The sequence below is a fragment of the Panthera pardus genome, unplaced genomic scaffold (assembly GCF_024362965.1).
Source record: "Panthera pardus isolate Hobbes unplaced genomic scaffold, ASM2436296v1 HiC_scaffold_12, whole genome shotgun sequence".
Lineage (NCBI taxonomy): Eukaryota > Metazoa > Chordata > Mammalia > Carnivora > Felidae > Panthera > Panthera pardus.
Genome location: NW_026526677.1, coordinates 45,637,472 through 45,654,868, shown reverse-complemented (window position 1 = coordinate 45,654,868; position 17,397 = coordinate 45,637,472). Strand labels below are relative to the sequence as shown.

Below are 17,397 nucleotides of genomic sequence, written 5' to 3'. Positions count from 1 at the left end.
AATACATCATCGCAGAGCATGCCATATCTAATTATGGGGTTGCCAGCGTCGGCCTGCAGCCACATTTTAAGGGCTTTGTAAATCAGCCATCCATTCAATCTGTGAACTTATATGACTCCTAGTCTTCATTTAGATGTAGAGCGAGATTATTGGCAAGTGAGTGCTGATCAGAAAAAGTTCTACACTGCCTAAATTAGGAGATGGGGTGTATAAATATAGAAGAGTGTACTTATGTTCTCAAAGGGAGAGAAAATCACTCCTCGCTGTCCATTATACTTAGCGGTACAAGCGCACACCCCCCCCCCCCCACCCCCCAGCACTGGGTATCTGCTCCCGGGTTTTCGCTCCTCGCAATGGCAGATCCGTGCCACCCAGAGGAGCTGTAGGGTGATATCACTGAGTGATTATTACCCGCACAGTCAGGAAAGACACGCAGCTGGTCCTTCGTGGCCTGTGTTCTCGTGGTGTGTCGGAGCTGGGCAAGGCGTCAGGGACCCTCTAGCTCCGAGTACATCTTAGTCTAGGTGGGGAAGCTGAGGCCCAGGGAGGAGGGCGGCTTTCCCAGGGCTCCTCAGCGAGTCATGGTGGAGCAGGGCTCTAACGGGGCCCTCCTGTGCCAGGCCCGGAGCCAGCGAGCTAAACAGATGTGATTTCTGTCCTTCAGCGTTCCCAGCCTCGGGCAGGCAGACATCAAGACGGGCCAGTGGCCGCCACGTGCTCAAGTAGACAGGGCTGTGTGAGTACAACAGCCGGCGAGTTGAGTGGGGGGAATGGTGAGGGGGACTTGGGAATCTGTGTATTGGGACACTGAGGCAAAGGTAAAAGCAGCTGCTCTCCGACCCACTTGGAAAAGCCTCGTGGATGCTGGGAGGTTGCCAAAGGAGGAGGGTGCCGCACGATTGCCGAGTACTGGGGGAGGAGAGTATGGTGCCACAGTGGTGCCTGGGAAAGTAGAGACAGCGGTTTTGGAGGGGCCCTCAAAGCGCATCATTGAGGAGACTTACGGGAACACCAAAGGGAGTGCGGGACTGGAGCACAGGCCAGGGACAGGCGGTCCAGAGCGTGCGCGGCGCCCTGCCCTAAGCTGGGATGGCGAGTGGGGCGGGGGCTGAGCCCGGCGGTTCCCGTCCTCGGGCTCCCAGGTGCTGCTCATGGTGGCTTCTTTCCACCCTTCAGGACCCTTCTTCGTGCAGCACTCGGCTGCCAGTATCCCTGGATGGGAGCTGGCCTGTGAGCTGGCACCTGTCTCTGTCTTCCCTGGGCTGATGCCCTGCACGGTGCCTGCAGAAGTGCGCCTTGGTGTTAGTTCTCTTGTTGAGGCTGGGAGGAGGCGGGGCGGGGGGGGAGAAAGGATGAGGAAGGATGGACTGTGGGAGCTTCTGGAAAAGTCACGTCTTGGCGATGCTGGAGGCCAGTGATTTGGGAGGATGTGAGTAGGCCAGGAGGGGCGTGCCTGGGGCCTAAATTAAGGCCGTAGCAGTCAGCACAGAGAGGAGCAAGTGGGGAGGAGATACAGGAGGAAGCAGCAGTAGGGGTTAGCTGCAGAGAGCCAGGCCACCCGAGGGGGAAGGACCGCGATGGCCTGGGACGGGAACCTACCAGGCAGAAGAGATGGTCTGTCTTCCTGCCCAGTAAGTCCCCAACCACTCCAGACGGTAGTTCTCACCAATGTTGGCGGGCGTTTCCAGGAGGCAAAGAACTGAAATCGGCACAAAGAATGTCTCCAGCGTCCTCTCCATAAAATTTTTTTTTTTCTTAATCGGTTTGATACGCCGCTTACCCACTTTTGAGTTCTCAGAGTTGAGAGCATATAAATTAGCAGTCCCGATTATACACGAAATCCTTGGAAAATAGCTGGGTGAGCTTTCGTGTCAGAATTTGATCATTTTTCTTGGATTGGTATCGTGGTTTTTATACTGTCTGATAATTTTTCATTGATAAAATGGTTTCTGCTTCTGAAGGATGTTTTCCATTTTTATAGTTGACAAAGGTGATACTGAAATGATGGTGGAGGATGCTTCCTGAATCCGTTTTCAAGGAGCAGAGTATTCCCTTCCCTCTCCCCTGCTCCTGGCCATTTCCCTGTGTCCCAGCGTCTTTGCCTGTGCCCAGAGGACCAAGCACACCAGGTCAGGGGAAGTTTCGGTGGTAAAGAACACCAAAACCTTGCCAGAGCGATGGTTGGGAGGCTGCCTGTGAGCCGGAACGACCCCCCGGTCCTCCTGCCCCAGGCGCTGCCTGTGGAGCGGGCCCACCTGATGACTGCACAGTCCGTGTCCCCAGTAACAGTAGCTTCAGTAAATGGTGCTGTCGTTCGATTCTCCGGAGTAAGAAAATGTTGATAGTTTGTTGCCACGGCTCTGACATCTCACGCTTTCTGAATTGCTTTGCGAGGCACCCCGCAGGTGTTCAAGAAACACTTCTGAGTTTCACCGAGCCATTGCTGGTCATGGCGTCCACTGCCGCCACCACCCCCACCCCCCAGATGGTGTTCTGAGAAAATGAAGTGAAAGTCCCGAAGGTTGTGTACGTGAAGACGGTCCAAAGTCTCTCCCCGCTTTCTTCAGGCGGCTCGGCCGCACCCTGCCTATCGGCACTTACTTGCTCGTTATCAGAGTCCTAGCGTGGGCCAGTGGGAAGGGGCATCAGGGGTCACTTCCTCTGGCCACCGTCCTGTGCAGGAAAACCTCATCTGTACTGTTCCTGACAGGCAGGCGGGCCCCTGGGCCTCCTCAGGCGCCCACACCCCAGGCATCCTGCTCCATCTTTTGGACACGTGTGCTTGTTAGAAAATCCTTCTTCTTTCTGACCCAATTCTGCCTCTTGGCCCTGTCTCCTCATTGACCCCCTTTCCTTCACTAGGGTTTGTGTTCTCCAGGGCCATCAACCGTTCTTTCTGTGACATGGCAATCAGTAGTCCCATCAACGACAGGCACCCTGAGTGCTCACCATGTGCCAGGCACTGTTGTAGGCTCTCTACGTGAGTTGCGTTTATTACCGCCTCCAACCACTCTGTGAGGCGGGTACTGTCTCTATTCTCATATTACCAATGGGGAAACCGAGGAGCAGAGGTCAAATCTTGTCCAGAGTTACACAAGCAAGCAGCAGAGCAGACATGTGGACCCCGGCAGTCTGGCTCCAACGCTTGTGCTCTTAGCTGTGAGGCTATAACATGTCACAGGCCGGGTGCCCAATGTAAGCTCGTGGCCTGCTAGACTGGGGCCTGGCCCTGCTTTGACTTACGTTCCAAGAAATCTCTTGACCGGAGCCTGAGTCGAACCCTTTTCTATGAAATATCCTCAGGGTTTGTTTCCACACAGTGGGCTATGGGGCAGAGGCCTGTGCACGGTCATCAACAAACAGATGGGTTCGTCCGAGTTCCACCAGGCCCCGTGGGGTGGGTTTTGATCAGGATGACAAATATGGGCTATTTGTATTTTCTTTTCCTGAACATGAAGTCTGATGCAACGGGTTCCTTGTTTAAAGTGCTTATTCATGGTTTTGTGGCCAGAAAGCTGAGGGAGAAAGGTACCTGAGGATTATAAGCGTGGACCCCCTTTTCAGGTACTTGCTCCAATGCTCAGTCTCACAGAACAGCCCGAGGTTAGGGGGTAGGGGGATGTGATGGCCACCTGCCCTCCAAAGCTGGGTGTAGGGTGTCAAATACACGTTTTTTTTTGTTTGTTTGTTTGTTTGTTTTTTTCTGAAGTGCATAAACCAGGCAGGGCAGGAGAGGGAGGGCTTGGGGCCGGTCTGACCTGGGCTTGAGCCTTGGCGCTGCCCCTCGCCAGCTCTGTATCTAGATGCCAGGCCTTTGTGGTCTTGGTTCCCTCTTCCGTAAGGTGGAAATAGCACTATCTTCTTATAGGGATGATTTGAAGGTTAAATAAGCAGAGGCGGACATGCCATGAAGCTGCAGTGACTGTTCTAGAGTGTTCCCCACACCTGACACTTCAAGGTTTGGTGACCAAGCCCTCACTCGGTGTCTGGCCCTTCCTGCATCGGTGGTGTGGGCTGCAGCCCCTGGGCTGCCTGCCACCTTGTGGAGTGTGGAACGGACTGTGGAGGCATGGGCCTTCCAGGGCAGGAAAAGTCCCCACGGTCACATTGGCTGTCCTGGCCTGACCTCTGGCAGGTCAGGCTGGGCTCCTTCAGGAGTCTTTGGCTTCATCCGGAGTCTGCTTCCCGTACTTACAAACCTCTGGGCACAGGCCACACGGTGGCTGAACCAGGAGGGCCGAGAGGCTGGGATTGAACCATCTTTCTTTTTGTTCATTGCTTTTCAGACAGCGTGCACCCCAGTTATTCGTTCCTAAAGATTTAAGTAGCAAAGTGAGGGACCTGATCCCTGAGGTGCGGGCCCAGGGACCTGGAGTGAAAGCAGCTGGAAGCAAAAGAGAAAGGATTGGACAAAATCTAATTTGGGGTCCTGAGCAAGGACCTAACCTCCCTGAAAGGTGGTGTCTGTATCTGAAAATTAGAGGTGCTGATAGAACTAACCCCTTAGGTTGATAGGAGGAGGATTAGATGAGATCCCGTGTGAGCATAACAAAAGGTGCCTGGCACTTCTGTTATGTCTGACAATTAATAACCACAAATAGAATTTCCTTTTCCTCTACTGTTAACCCCTTCTCCTTATCAGCTCCTGACTGCTGTTTGTTTTCCTATATGACTTTGGATAAAGATCTTAGTGTCTCTTTGCCCCTTTGTAGAAAACCTAGAGTTGAACCAACTGCTGGTTCTGAATGGGCACGTAGCGCCCCCTGTAGGACGTCTTTGGGATGTGCAGGGCGATTTGGCTGTGGCAGGGATGGTCATGGTCAGGGCTGTCTTCCAGGAAGCGGATTTGCTGGATGTCACCCATGGAGACCAAAGGATTGTCCAGCATCCTACACAACCTCCTGAAGTTCAGTGGGCACTCATGGAGGTGGAACCCTGTTGACCGAGCCTGGAATATGACTCTACTTTACACCTAAACACACATAATTTTTGCATGCTTTTAATATATACAGAATTTTCCAGGAACACAACCACCAAGTATATGAGGTTTACTATGCGTTATAAATAGGTCCAAGCACCTCATTAGATCTTTCATCATGTCTTCTGGAGTAGCTGTGCCCAACATTTGCATATTGACTCTGTACGTAGTATCTTATTTTAACCAACTTATTTTTTGTGTGTTATAGTCAGGGTATTATGCAGATTGTGTTTGAAATTATAAGTGTTGGTGTGTTATATTATTCACAAATTGCAGGAAAGTGAAAAGAATCTTAAAATATTTGTTTAACCTTTGCAAGTATGAGACAGGGAGTGTGTGTGTGTGTGTGTGTGTGTGTGTGCGCGCGCGCGTGCATATTAGCTTATAAATTAGCTGGAGGAACCTTAGGATAAACCTGAAGTGAAAAGAAATGGTTTTTTTGAATAAGTTGAAGGGAGACGTAGTCAAATGTAGAAGAATGGGTTAAATATACATACCTAGACGTATCTTTTTTAACTTTAAAAAGAACAGGTTACAATTAAAGGGAAACAGAAAGGTATGCAGCAAAGGAATGGGGTCAGAATACCCCACATAGCCCCCACCGCGCCTAGGATTTACATGCTCATAGTAAATATGAAAGCTGAATATTCATCTGCCCGAAATAATTATGCAACTTTGTTGGCTGAATGGGAGGTTAGGTTCTTATGCATGCCTATAATGACAGAGGTAATAGAAGAGAGGTGAATTTCCCTTTTCTGTGGCGAGAAGTGAACAGATCCCGGTTAAAACTGGGGTGTCGATGAGCAGTACCATCCGCGGTTGTTCAGAAACACAAAGGTACTTTCTGTAACTGGTTGCTTCTGAAAATGGGCAGGAGAACCTAGGGACAGATAATTCTTCCAGGAGCCTTTTAGAACTTAAGGAGTCTCTACACTAGGTCCTAAAAAAGCATAAAAGAATAACGAATAAACAATAAAAATTTAATTTAAAAATTGCTTGATTTCTCTTAAAAATGTCCTTTTAGGGGCGCCTGGGTGGCTTGGTCGGTTAAGCGTCCGACTTCGGCTCAGGTCATGATCTCACGGTCTGTGAGTTCGAGCCCCGCGTCGGGCTCTGTGCTGACAGCTCAGAGCCTGGAGCCTGTTTCAGATTCTGTGTCTCCCTCTCTCTCTGCCCCTCCCCCGTTCATGCTCTGTCTCTCTCTGTCTCAAAAATAAAATAAACGTTAAAAAAAATTTTTAAAAAATGTCCTTTTACATTAAGGATATGTAACCGACGTCAGAATTTTTAATGGCATCCTTTGTCAGACAAAGAAGGTGTTTTGATGTTTTCCCCTGTCCCTTTTAGCAAATACATAAAGAGTCTGAAAAGGAATTTTTATCACCTTTTTTCATCTTTGCCATCTCTGTTTTTTTTTCACCTCTCCCACCTGTACATACATTTTTTTTTTTTTTTTGAACATCCATGTGTAGATTTTTACAGAAAGGAGAACCGGCCAGGCCCCTGTTCTTAACCATGTTGTGTTATGTCCTCTGCCTACATGAATTAATTGTGTGAATGTTGTGAATTTACCTCTTGGTAACCTTTGGTTTCCCAGGGAGGTATTTGCCTTTTTGTCGATTTATAGGAGGTTTTATTTTTGTTTTGTCTAATTAAGAAAGGACGAGAGTCCTTCACCTGTCACAGAGCTTTGGAGTCAAACTGACCTGAGTTTGAATCATGACTTTCTTGTTCATGAGCTAAGAATTTCAGGCAATTTACTTCACATCTCTGAGAATTAGTTACTTCTTTGGAAACTCAGTGAAACAACACTGACTGGCACAACATAAAAGCCCAGCGTGTGGTCTCTGCTGCCACGGTTTTTGCATTGTTATTTTTGTTGTGGTCCCTGCACTGAATATTTTCCCAGGAAAAGCACCTTACGAACTCGTGTTTTTCCAGACCCTTGAGCATGTGACGGTCACTTGCTGTAACCAAAGCTTGGAAAAAGGAAACCAAAATCACTGAAATAATGGCTTTATTCCTTGCGTAGGAATGAAAGCAAACAAGCAGATTCCGTTTTAGCTAAAAGAGGAACTTGCAGGGATGTTTCTGGGGTCCGGAACACTCACAGCAACATCTGGGAGCTGGGGCACTGGGGGAAGGCCTTGAGATCCATCCCAAGATCAAATTGTCTTCCTCAAGTTGTGCTCACGGGACGGGCAGGTGGACAAGAACATTTCAGAAAGGTTTCCAGTTGTTGCGAGTGAAAACGGAGAGGACCATCTGTTAGACACACACCGGCCACCCCCCCAATACCCTGGTCGGGGCACGTCCTTACTGTGTTCTGACATCCTTGCCTCATAGGAAGGAGGTGGGATGGGCTTCAGCTGGCCCTGCCCTACATCTCCTACTTTCGCTTTTCTCTGCTGAGTCACTGAAGACACAAACCATGTGGGGCCCAGCTCTCCAGTTGGGCACATCGGGGCTGGGTGTCCGTTCCCCCTGCTGGCTGTGTGATCTCAGACAAGTGGCCATACCTCTCTGAGCCTCATTGCCATCTTCTACACTATGTTGATGATGATGCCTTTCCCAAAAGGTTGTTATGCCCACCAAATGAGCCACATCTGGGTCAGCACCGTCCCCAGCAGGGGTGATGCTCAGTAACCAGGAGGCAGTCTCTGCTCCAGATGGGAGGGGAGGGGCAGCAGGAGTGCAGTGCGCAGCTGTGCACTCCGTCCTGCAACTTCGATGTCTCGTCGTGCCTCTCACTTAACAGTTCCCCGACCAATGGCTGCTGGCCTCTGGCTGGATGACAAGAGATCCCTCTTCCTCCAGCCGTCACACAGGGCATGCAGCCTGGCAAGTAGAGCTCACGTTGCGACTTTCACCCCCAGGCACCCCCATACCTGGGGGCCTTTGTGCAGTTCACAGAGTGGCTGTCACCCCTCATGCCAGAAAAAAATCAGAAAGTCCGGTCAGCTGTTCTTCCAGAGTATACCAGGAAGTGACCGCAACTCATCACCTCACCTGGCCACACAGCCCCGAGCCCTGTCATGCCCTCCTCACTGCCCGCACTCTTGGGCGGGGACCGAGCTGTGTCACCTTCCCCAGGCCATCGTAGCCCTCTCCTCGCGGGCCTCCCCAACGCACTCATGCAAGCATGTGCACACTCACTCCCACACACGCACATGCATCACGCTCACCCGTGCGCACACACGCAGGCACAGGCACGCTCACGCACAAGCAGGTGCACCCACCCACCCAGTCCCGCTACCGCCACATGCACCTGCACACACAGGTCCCCCCTCCCCATCATCTCTTCTCAACCCTGCAGCCAGGCTTAGCCCCAGGTGGGGGCCCATCATCCCCCCACTTCACTCAGAGGCAAAACCAAGGCCCTCACGGGGGCCCGCCAGGCACCACGTGGTCTGTGCCCACCCTGCTCCAGGGCTGGTCCCCTGACAGCCTCGGCTCCCTCTCTGCCTTTGTGCAGGCTCCTCCCGGCCTGGAGTGCTCCTCCCTCCACGTCTCACCTCCTCACCTCCCCGCTGCCACGTCTCCAGAGCTCCTCCCGCCCCAACTCTGAGTTCTCGCCCCAGCGCTCCCCACCTGCCAGCATCACTTACTTACTCGTCTCTGCTTGCCCTCCTCCCCAGAATGCGTACCAGGTGAGGACAAGGATGTTTGTGTCTTCACCCGCAGTCCTGCTGTGGAGAACGGTGCCTGGCACGTGGATGCCCTCAGCAAATATTTGCTGAAAGATGAACGAATGAGTGACTGTGGACCCGCACGCTAACGGTGTCTTCATGATTATGACATTGTCCTCGATTGAAATTTGACTGCCACATGCAGTTTGTGGTGGAAACTTATTCAACTCCCTGACTCTTTTCACCGTACAAATTACCTGGTGGATATGGGTGCTCAGTAGAGTGCGTTGAGGGGATTGCTTGAGGGCCTTGGGCGCCTGGTAACCATCTGAGGCCTCCTTACCTGTCAGCCAAAACCTATGGTAGGTGAGCCATAACAGGGACATCTACTTCCTGTCCCCCAACACCCCTCAGCTGGGAGTCCCCCAGCCCTGGGCAGCCAGCTGTCCGCTGTGGTGCCCGTCTCTGTAGGGAAATCACTGTCCCTGCTTTCTCCACCTCACCTTCCCAGGCAGTTCTGTTACTATCAGCCATTGACTTAAGTTTCTCATGATCCTGTTCCCAGCTTTCTGTAGGAGGAGCTCTTTCCCTGTATGTTGGTTTCATTGAAGTAAAATGAAGGGGCTGGACTCCCGAAATACCACTCAGCTTTCCAGTTGTCATGAGTCCTCCCTGCTACAAAATACTGCCCTCTCCTCCGGCCCCCACCCCATGCCCAGGTTCCTCTACCCATTCCCCAGCCCCCCTCACTGACTCCCTCGTGGTCCCCAGAGCCCCCTGTTAAGTTCTTTATGTCCACTGGCAGGCACACACACTCTGCTCTTACCATTTCTGAGCTCCTTCATTCCAGAGTGTCCCGTCTGAGTTTGATTTCTTTGACATCACAGCTTACCTTTCCACAGCCTCCTACCCCTCCTTTCCTCAGCAGCGTAAGGCCCTCCATTTCAATAAGCACAGTTAATCTGATGAGCGTTCTAAGTGCTTTTCCGATTCTGAGCTCATTCAGTCTGTGACTGCATCCTTCTCATTTTACGGGGGAGAAAGTACAGCTCCCAGAGGTCACGGAACTGGCCCAGGACGCACACCTCGTAGGTGGCAGAGCTGGGATTTGAACCCAGCCGTCTGGCTCCAGAGGCCCTGCACTGACCGCTGCCCTGCCCTCCCTCCTCATGTGCCCATGATCTCGCCCCACCTGCCCCTTGCCAGGGGGAGAGTCTCAGCTCTTCCCCAGCCCCTGCTTGTGAAAGTGCCAAGGACGTCACATGCCTGATCCACCGGCTCTGGAGAAACACCTTCTCAGTATTCTTCCCCTTTTCTCTCACCTTGCCCACATCCTCAGAGAAGGCATATCTCTTTTCTCCTCAGAGTCTCAACCCTCCTTGGGTCCACCCCTGCTGGCTGGGCCAGCCTGCCTCCATCCACAGCCCTGACCTGGAACTCAGAGCGCCTCCCAGGCCTCCCCGTCTGCTCTCCCTCACACCAGTGTCTTGATTCTACCACGAGATAACAGCACTGCATCCTTTGGTTTCCTTTAGAACAAGATGCGGAAGTTTTCCAGAACTTTCTTCAACTTCAGGCAGTAAGTTTTCTGGTGGAAATAGTGTTCTTCCCTCTGAGTCTTTAGGGCCAGGCTCTCTTATTCTATACAGTAAAAAAAAAGAAGAAGAAAGGTTCTTCTTCCTAGACTTCAGTAATAGACTTGGCAAAGGTCTAAGAAGGCATCTCTTTTATCATTCATTCAGCAAACATTTACTAAGCGCTTGTGCTGGGCGAGGTGCGTGCTCTGTCTCGTGACTCTTCATGAGATCTCTGAATCCCACTAAGGGCCCCCAGTAGCCCCTGGAGACTGGGGTTGTAGGTCCTGTTCCATTGATCGTGTTGAAGACTTCTTCCACAAGAACCAGCCTTGTGTTCATTCACAGAATTCCCCAGGACTTACAAATCCTGCCCCCGTGAGACCCTCTCAACTGGCCCTCCAAGCCCTGTGCTTCCAAACGCTGCCTCCTTGATTTGTGCTTGATTCCGGGATTCCCAAGCATCTAGAGCTACCAGCAGGATTGTCCACAGGTGCCACAGACAGGGATCCCCTGGCCCCTGACAGCCACGGTCAGTGCTTTTTTCCCCAGCTCAGAACAGACTTCCAACAGCCCAGTCCACCAGGCAAGCATCTGCAGCCCCTAATTCAAGTCTCACCGCCACCCTGGTTCCTTCTCCTTCCCTCACCGACACCACACACACACACACCAGCCCCTAAGCTAAGTCTTTCCTCCTCCATTCTGCTCCTGTCCCTTACGTTTGCCTCACAGCTAGGGAAGAAAGGCCCTCCTTCCTCAAGACACTTGACTGCCACCTGCTGGAAGTTTGTCATAACGGCTCCGCAGATCTCTGCCACTTACCACGGCAGAGGCACATCCCGGACTTGTGCTGTTTGTGCAAGTGTAAGCCTGGCTCCGCCCCTTGCAGCGAGCATGCGGTCATGTCTTTATTTAGATCCTGTCTCTCCAACTCGATTGAGGGGTTCTTGAACATTAGGACTGCTGATTCCTCCCTGTGTCCCCAGTGCCCTAGGGGCTAGACAAATCCTCGCTGAATGACCCCGATGCAAACACCTGTTACCTTAGGCTTAAAGCACCTGGCCTTACTGGGCGAACATTCTCTAAATGCATCTGTTGCAAAGCAAGGCAACTGAACTCCCCACAGGCTGTCATAGAGACCATGGAGGGCCCAGGGACTTGCAGAGGAGACAGAGCCCCTCCAGCCTCTTGCCTCTGCTCAGAGACCACCACCACCTGAACGGACTAGAGCAGCTCCTCATTCATTCCCTCAGTAAACTTGGAGCCAGGCCCCAGCACCACATCGTGGAGAACGTGGAGGATGGGACCAAGGGCCACCTGCCATGGCCCTCTGGGGTTGGTCGGGGGCGGGGGGGGGGGGCGAGGTAGGCAGGGAGGGAAAGTACTTCTGGAACACCTCTGTGCCCAGGGCAGGCCCCTGAAGGTTGTGGGATACAGAGATGGCCATGCAGGGGCCCTTACTGGAAGGCTTGGGGTTTTGAGGAAGCAAATCAGTAAGCATACAGCTAGTAGGGTAATCGAGGATGCCGATTCCCTAGCGTCCATATTTTCCTAAGCCACGCCCTCTTATTAAGCCACGCCATCAAACACTGCCACCCTAGTGACATACTGGGGCTTCACAACGTGGCTTAACAGAGCACCATCAGCTGTCACACCTGAGGGTAGGGGCAGGCCGGGGCAGGTGTTCACTGAGGTCCCATTTTAAAAGGGGGAAGCACTCTCTTCTTTCACAAAGCTTGTTGCCTCAGAGCCCGTAGGCCCGGCATTGCTCAGGTCCCATAAACCTCCCTGACAGATACCCCTCCCTGGTCGGTCTGTCCGGAGGATACACTTCCCAGCCAGTGTGAGGGCTGGATGTTTCCTTCTCTGCCCTGGCTGCCAGGAAGCCCAGAGACAAACCTATTGGTTCAGGTTCTGTAGCTGTCTTGAACTAGGATTGCCTTTTCTTACTTCCCCTCATGCCTGCTCCAGGAATGCTTGGATTGGGGCTGGGGGTGGTTTTGGGGATGGGACTGGCAGTGGTGTGGTAGTCAGAAGACCCAGCATGGAGCCGGGCACACTTGGGCTTCCGTCCCCACCTGCCAGCTGCGTTATCTTAAGCAAGTTAGCTTTGCCTCCTCCATCCTCACCTGGAAAATGGGGATAATGACCACAATTAACGGATGGGTTATTGTGAAGATGAAACTAGGCCAGTGTGAACATCCCTGTCCCTTCCCTCCTCCCAGATCAGGGGATCCGTCAGTGGCTCCAGGATCCCGTCTGTGCTTCCTTCGTCCTGCCTGTGTCGGTCTGCTTCGGATGGGTGAGAGATGCAGCGGTAGGAACTAGGTGACCGACTGTCCTGGTTTGTGGGGGACACGGGTTTTCTGGGAGGCAGGACTTGCGGTGCTAAAGTGCGAAGGTCTGAGGCAAACAGAAGAGTTGGTCTCCCTAGTGACACCCAGCCTCAGCCTCTCAGTGGCTCCCAGTAGCAAAGCTTTATTTCTTCCTCGTGCCTCTATCCATCCGGGACCTCCGCGAAAGGAGGAGCCTCACTCCGGGAAATTCCCGCTCTCGGCACAAAGGAACACGTGGTAAAGATTCTTTTAGAAAGCTGAGGCCGTCCCTTCCGCTGGCATTCATCCATCAAGGAGAATCACGTGGCAGGGCCAACACTGGGGCGTCCTGCACACTGTCCTCGCAGGGAGGGGAGGCTAACAGTTGGAACCATAATGCAAACTACACGCCCCCTCCCCTTCTTGTAGCATGTTGGGGTACTGGGTCAAGGAGGAGGGAAAGCAGAGAGAGACGCCTGGTCTGCCATCGGTGGTCTTCAATGTGGTCATCCTCCTGTAGATGACATGGGTGGGTTTCTCATCCTCTCGTCGATGACCCCTGTGGGTTTCTCCAGCTTTCGGCTCACCCTCACCCTTCTCAGCTGCCAAGGTGCTCTGCAGAGGCTAGCCGAGGCTGGGACTCCCCTTCCAGCCCCGTGCTCCTTTGTATGGAGCCCCTGAGATTCTTCTTCCTGAGCTCCAAAGAGCACGAGGGGATTGAGGGGTTACTGAGGGTACCATCAAGCTCTCCCCAAGCACACTGCACAAGTCTCTTTGTGCCTTGCTTCCTCTGACATCCGGTGAGCCTCCCCCTCCTTTGGAAGTCTCCAGCTCAGAAGTGGACACACATGGGGTCCCCGATTCCAGGCCAGGCTCCCCCAAGAGTGTCTTTGCCATGTGTGACTTCGATGGCAGCACCAGGACTGGCCCGGAGCTCCCCTTAGCAAGGACCCCTCTCACAGTTACCTGTTGTCTCTTGGAGCTCCCTCCCTGGGCTCAGTTCTCTATCGGAAGAAATCACAGAAAGAGGGGTTTTCTTTTGTTGTTTCATTCATTGTCTTACATCTAAGAACACCTTCTTGGAGAGAAGACAGCTTTCCAGAAATACTTGTCACAGCTGATTCAAGCTTCCTTACTTTGTCCAAGCATACGGGAAAGGCCTTTCTGATTTTTGTTTTGCAAAATATAGTGCCAGCATTTGTGGGAGCATTCATTATTTCTATAAAGGAAATTTGAGTATTGGAACAACTGATCCAGATAAGAAATTTCATATGGGCTTTGGTACTGAGAGCCTTCATCTAAGTTTTGGAGAAGTGAGGGAAAGAGAGTGAGGTGCGGTACCAGGGGACTCCCAAATAGTGAGATCACGGAGGCGGGGCAGAGAGTGGAGGGGCCACAGGTGTGAAGAGAAGGGTCAGAACAGCATGGGCAGAGCCAGAAGGCCTCTCGGGGGAGCCAGAAATGCCTTCAACCTGAAGGCACTTGAAAGGAGAGCCGTTCACCAGGTGACCAATTAGTAAAGGGCAAAGCAGCGTGGGCCAGTGGAGGTCACGTGCTCTAGAGAACTTAAGTGCCTAGAGCTTTTAGGCATCAGATGGGGAGGGCTGGGCGGGGCAGGAAATGCAAGCAAGCAAGCAAGCAAACAAGCAAACAAGCAAGCAACCAACCAACCAACCAACCAACCAACCAACCTGTTGTGGAGGTTTGATGTTTCCTGGTAGGGAGTTTCTGGAAGGCTTGGGGCAGAGCAGCGGAGGAGCTACTGAAGTGTTTTAAATAAGGGGGGGATCCTATCTGTGACCACAGTATGGAGGGCCCAGGTTGGGGAGGAGAACGGCATGGAGGGAGGCAGTGGCCCATCTGTCAGAGGGCAAGTGGGGTGAGGGAAGGAGGGGGTGCCCAGGGTGGGTCCTCATCTGGGGGCTGGAGGAGAGCGTGGGACCCATGTGGGGAATCAGACCGAACCCAGGGAGGGAGCTCCAAGAGACAACAGGTAACTGTGAGAGGGGTCCTTGCAAAGGTGGGGGGGCTCCGGATGAGCCCTGGTGCCGCCCTCCGAGTCACGCGTGGTGAAGACACTCTTGGAGGGTAAGTGCTTGGGCAGCACTGCCCTGGGGACTTGGTGTCCATGGGCTGTTCAGCTGAGGCTTAGGGACTAGAACCCCAAAATCCTGTCCTGTTGTTTGCACGTGTCCAGACTGTGGCTACCCTGGTCAGTGAGGGTGTCTGAATCAGACCGCACAGAAGCTTAAGTCAAGAGGACAAAAGCAGCCCTATTTCTGGACGTTCAAGACCAAGGTATTCCAAAGGCTGCAAGAAGTAGCCAGCAGACTGTGAAACTCCAGAATTTTTGCTTCAGAAAGGTCAGGAAAGGCCCACTCAAGACCTGATGTTGACGTCTCCAGAAAGGGAATGGGAGGGCAGGTGTGGCCCTCTTCCTTTAGAGCCAGTTCCTTCTAGACGCGGGGACCACAGGCCCGAGAGGAGACCCGTCTCCCGCCAGTAGGAGAAGGGCAGGGCGGCAGGCCATTTGATAACACAAGCACCTTCTCCGAATTGCCTTTCCCCTTAGCTCTAGGTGCCCAGACTCTGTACATGAGCTTCACGGGCATTTCCTATAAACCTCTTACCTTGCCTCTAGCAGTCTCAGATATTGGCCCTGTGCGCACGTGCTTTGGCTTAGTGTTTCCTGAAGGCCTGTTTTCCGTTGTTCCTTGTTGTCTGCGCTCGGACGGCTCTTCACCTGGGAGAGAGCGGAGGCTGTCCTCAGCGGCGATGGGGCCCCGCGGCTGTGTGACCTGGGCTAGTGTCTTCACGTCTCTCTCTGCCTCAGCCTTCTCATCGGTACAGTGAAGAAAATAGTAGCGTCTACCTCGTGGTTGTTTTGGGGTGTAAATAAATTAATCTACGTGATGCGGTGAGAACAGTGCCCAACACAGAGCCAGTAGGAGAAATGAAAAGTACAGCTAATCTTCTTTCTCTTAAAGGCACGTCCAGGAATCCATGTTTAATCACTTAAAAAGGATTGTTTTTTGTAGAAAAATCTCGCCTGCCAGCTTCCTTCATGTGTCCGCAGTTGGGTTTAATAGGCAGCTGGAGGCTGGGATTGTGAGCCTCTGACCAGGAGTCGGGAGCTAGCTCCCCCGTGTCCCTTAGCCAACAGGAGATCGTTCAGTTTATCTTCCCCCAAGTGACCTGGCTGGGTGTTCTTTTCTTGTGGGCCCCACTGTAGGTTTCTGGAAGAAGTTGACTGCCCGAAAGGAAACTACAAAACATGAAAATCGCTTTGAGGTGACCGATAAGCCCCGTGGCCCCTTGCTTCTCTCGCAGTGGATCTGAGCTTTAAGAACTCTGACTTCAGGTAATAAATCACCTCCCCAACCCCCCCACCTGCTGTCATTGGCAGTTCCCATGGGAGTTCTTTTTGGGAAGGGTGCTTTCTCCCGGGAGCCCTGGAACTTGGAATAGTCCACCTCAGGCTGTCGTCTGGCTGTTCACAAAGAGACAGTGGGGGCTATACGTGGCACCCTGCAACTGACCCGCAGCCCAGAGGGTCGCCGAGACCCCGAGGGTAGGACTCTACTCCTCCTTGGTCTCCTTCTCCTACTGTCAGTAATAATGAGGATTATCATGGCAGCCACCGTTGATCTGATTAAACGATTATAACCTGCTTCTCAAGGAATACATTGGAATAACCGGGGAATTCTGAAGATGAAAAGTAGTAAGAGGGAGAAGATTTTGTTCTACCCAATATTAAAATGTATTATAAAGCCACAATAGCATAGGACTGGACTGGAAGTAACTAGGTCAAAGGAACGGAATAGGACAATAAACCAATAAAGGTGGCCTTTCAAATGACGGGTAACAGAAGGTCTGGTAAATGGTGTTGGCACAGTTATCTATCCATTGGACGGAAATAAGTTTCCAACCGTAAGTAGTGTATCAAAAATAATTTCCAAATGGATAAAGAGCTAAATAAAGTTACAAAAATATTAGTAAAGAGGGCATTTGTATTTTGGGGCTGAGAAAAGGCTTTTTTTTAATGTTACTTTTAACTGTGCCTACAAATACTGTAAGCAAAATTAGAAGGCCAAAAGGGGGCTGATATTTATGACATCTATGACATACAAGAATGAATATTCCTAACATACAAACTTATTCATTCAACATCTATTGTTTTTTTTAATTTTTTTTAAATTTTGTTTATTTTTGAGAGAGAGAGAGCTCAATTGGGGGTGGGACAGAGAGAGATAGAGGGAGACACAGAATCGGAAGCAGGCTCCAGGCCCCGAGCTGTCAGCACGGAGCCTGACTCCGGGCTCAAACCCACCAACCATGAGATCATGACCCGAGCTGAAGTCGGACGCTTAACCGACTGAGCCACCCAGGCGCCCCTATTTATTGAGTTTTATGCTAGAGAGTGTTCTAGGCTACTAGGGTGTAAGCTGTGAATTAAACCAAATCCCTGCCCTTCTGATGCTTCTAGTCTAATGGAAAGGAAGCTAGTAAATAGATTATTGATAAGGATTGTGGGTAAAGATGAAGCAGGGTGGGGCGGTTAGAGGGGATTGGTGCTGCTGTGGACATTCAGGGAAGCTTCGCTGCCAAAGTGACATTTGAGCAGAAATAGAAAAGAGAATGGGGGAAAAGTGGTTGAATTTGGATTTTTTTTAAAAAGGTTAGCTGATGGGATTGTCTAATGGATCTGGTGCAGGCTGTGAAAGGAAGCAAGGAGTTGGGATGATTTCTAGGTTTGGGGCCTGAGCATTGAGAAGGATGGAAGTACCATTGATGTGAGCATCACGAGGGGGCCTGGCTTGGGGAGGACCAGGGGTTTGGTTTGGATACTTGAGTTTGAGGTCTCTGTTGTCTATTCAAAGGGAGACATCCGGGAAACAGTC

General features: G+C 51.8%; 1 protein-coding gene across 13 annotated transcripts in view; it reads left to right on the top strand.

Moving 5' to 3' along the window:
* Positions 1-17,397, top strand: part of BMAL1 (basic helix-loop-helix ARNT like 1) — a 106,932-nt gene that overhangs the window by 56,735 nt on the left and 32,800 nt on the right. For 10 of the 13 annotated variants that reach the window (XM_053899964.1, XM_019456377.2, XM_053899967.1 and 7 more), the window contains one exon: positions 15,729-15,857. The gene's annotated coding sequence lies outside the window, so the exon portion shown is untranslated. Of the gene's footprint in view, positions 1-664; positions 737-15,728; positions 15,858-17,397 lie in introns of all 13 variants that reach the window. The other 3 variants (XM_053899966.1, XM_053899965.1, XM_019456369.2) reach the window with 1 other exon arrangement.